Consider the following 3,274-nt stretch of genomic DNA (forward strand, 5'->3'; position numbering starts at 1 on the left):
CTCTCTCCCTGTGTTTGGCATTTGTTAAATGTTCCATTTCTTCTACCATTCATTCATTGATTCATTCAACCCATGAAATCTGTTACATGCCTATAATAAGCCAGTATTGCAAAGAAATATAAATAAAGTCTATATTTTTTGGGAACTGACAATTTGGGGATAGAAAGTATGATAGCTTCCTTCAAAATCTGAATGACTGTTGTGAAAATTACGAATAATTAATGGGGCAAGGACCCTATTTTACTTATCCCATTATCTAAACCCAGAGCTCAGTTCAGACACGCCTTCATTGTATAAACTTAAAAGTTAAAGAACAGAGATGATATTTGCTTAGTGGGTAGAAATAGGACCAGCTGGTAACAAACACTGGATGTCGTATCAGCATAAACAAATTCTAACATTGTGAAGGCACACATTGAGGAGGGGTGATATCCTAGTCATGGGTGGTTCAGGTTCTGGCCCCCTGAGAGATACAGAGGAGAAGCTGCAAGCCTAACTGGGAATTTATAGCTCCTTCAGAGACATCTGCATAGCTATGTGTTTGTAGGCTTGAAATACTGATCGTATCAGTCAGGAAGGAAGGAATAGAAAGTACCAGAAAGGAAGAGAAAACACTACTCATGATAGCATAAACAATAAGAGGACTTATAGCTCATCAACAATATGTCAGAATGAGGGAAACTCCAAGTTGGTTTCTGTAGAAGCTCTATAATGTCGACAAGCACCTGATGGGCACTAATTTATTCATGAGGGGCCTGCCTCCATGACCCAAACTCCTCCCATTAGGCCCCACCTCCAACATTAGGGATCAAATTTCAACATGAGATTTGAAGGGGACAAATGACAAGATTCCTTCCATCTCATCATTCTGTAGTCTTTAGCATTTTTCCTTCAGAGTAACCCCCTCATGCTTAGAAGGTGGCTGCCACAGATCCAGCTCTCAAGTGCAGACATGTTCATGTCCGGTGGCAGAAAAGAAACCATTTCTTTCTAAATTTTTTTGATAAGGAAATCTTTCTCAGAAGCCTTTCAGCGGACTTGCTTCCCATCTCATTGCCCAAATTACAACATATACCGAATTTAATCCCTGACAAGAAGAAGAGGACCAGCCTATAGGCTGCCAGAAGTCAATTGGGTTCTCTAAGTAAGAAAGAAGAAAAGTAACTGCTGTTGAATGGGAACCACTAATGCCAAATACAGACAGCCTGATGCAATGAAGAAAGCATGAGTTTCGGTTCTGTTCTACTCTTTGGTAGCTGTGTGATCTTGAGTGTATCTGTCTTCTCAGGCTGCCATAACAAAATACTGCACATTGGGCAGCTTTAACAATATGAATTTATTTTCTCAAAGCTGTGGAGGCTAGCAGTCCCAGACTGAAATGCCAGCTGATTCAGTTCTTGCTGAGGGCTCTTTTCTTGCCTCGTTAATGGCTTCCTTTTCCCCGTGTCTTCACATAAGGCTTTTTCTGTGCATATGGAGAGCGAGCATGTCAGGATTGAGCTTTCTGGTGCTTAATGATTTCCTTGCTCCAAACATAGTCACATTGAGGGTTAGGTTAGGGCTTGAACATATGAATTTCGGGGAGATACAATTCAGTTCAGAGTATAGGGAAAATTACTTAACTCTCTAAGCCTTTCTTTCCTACCTTTGCAAATGGGACTAATCATATACACCTCCTAGTGTTCTCCTGGGAATACGATGAAATAATGACACATATGCTCAAACTTACCCCAAAGCCTTGAGTTACATTAGTTTACATTTTGTTCTTTTCACTCCATCAACTAAAACCAGACAACTCATGCAATGATAGAAACTTCGTCAAATCACATGGCTTTCCATAGTGCATACTGATTTTAAGAACTGAGTTCCCGTTTCTGACAACCAGAGTAGCTTAAATATGCTTAGAAAAAGCAAATAATGCTTTATTTGCCTGAAGATTATATTATTTCATCTCAAAGTTAATGTGGTAATTTTATTGCAGAAATATTGTTATGGATTCCCTATCATTCTTTCTTGAGGGTTAAAGGGAATAAAATTGAAAACTCTACATAGTTGAAAGATAAAACATACCTGGGTGATTGGTTTCTTGCAACTAGCAGAGACACTTAAGAGAGCAGCCTCTGAAAGCAGATTTTGTTTTGTTTTGTTGTTTTTTTGAGACAGAACTTCACTCTTTTGCCCAGGCTGGAGTGCAGTAGCGTGATCTTGGAGTGCAGTGGCATGATCTTGTCTCACTGCAACCTCTGCCTTCTGATTTCAAGCGATTCTCCTGCCTCAACCTCCCAAGTAGCTGGGATTACAGGTGCCCACCACCATGCCCAGCTAATTTTTGTATTTTCAGTACAGACGGGGTTTCACCTTGTTGGCCAGGCTGGTCTCGAATTCCTGACCTCATGATTCACCCGCCTTGGCCTCTCAAAGTGCTGGGATTACAGATGTGAGCCGCTGTGCCCAGCCTGGCAGATTGTTTTTACTGGCTGCATCATATTGACAAAATTATTTGGACAGAGCGGAGAGAGTGAGGAGGCTGCGTCTGGCTCCCGCTCTCACAGCCATTGCAGTACATTGAGCTCCATAGAGACAGCGCCGGGGCAAGTGAGAGCCGGACGGCCACTGGGCAACTCTGTGCCTCGCTGAGGAAGAATAACTAAACACGGGCAAAGGAGATCCTAAGAAGCCGAGAGGCAAAATGTCATCATATGCATTTTTTGTGCAAACTTGTCGGGAGGAGCATAAGAAGCAGCACCCAGATGCTTCAGTCAACTTCTCAGAGTTTTCTAAGAAGTGCTCAGAGAGGTGGAAGACCATGTCTGCTAAAGAGAAAGGGAAATATGAAGGTATGGCAAAGGCGGACAAGGCCCGTTATGAAAGAGAAATGAAAACCTATATCCCTCCCAAAGGGGAGACAAAAAAGAAGTTCAAGGATCCCAATGCACCCAAGAGGCCTCCTTCGGCCTTCTTCCTGTTCTGCTCTGAGTATCGCCCAAAAATCAAAGGAGAACATCCTGGCCTGTCCATTGGTGATGTTGCGAAGAAACTGGGAGAGATGTGGAATAACACTGCTGCAGATGTCAAGCAGCCTTATAAAAAGAAGGCTGTGAAGCTGAAGGAAAAATCTGAAAAGGATATTGCTGCATATCGAGCTAAAGGAAAGCCTGATGCAGCAAAAAAGGGAGTTGTCAAGGCTGAAAAAAGCAAGAAAAAGAAGGAAGAGGAGGAAGATGAGGAAGATGAAGAGGATGAGGAGGAAGAGGAAGATGAAGAAGATGAAGAT

The 3,274-nt window shown here is 42.3% G+C and overlaps 1 pseudogene across 1 annotated transcript; it reads left to right on the forward strand.

Moving 5' to 3' along the window:
* Window positions 1-2,508: 2,508 nt before the first annotated feature.
* Window positions 2,509-3,274, forward strand: LOC105530900 (annotated as a pseudogene). Its single transcript, XR_001004705.1, has one exon. The product of XR_001004705.1 is annotated as a high mobility group protein B1 pseudogene (transcript).

The sequence above is a fragment of the Mandrillus leucophaeus genome, unplaced genomic scaffold (assembly GCF_000951045.1).
Source record: "Mandrillus leucophaeus isolate KB7577 unplaced genomic scaffold, Mleu.le_1.0 Scaffold852, whole genome shotgun sequence".
Classification (NCBI taxonomy): Eukaryota; Metazoa; Chordata; class Mammalia; order Primates; family Cercopithecidae; genus Mandrillus; species Mandrillus leucophaeus.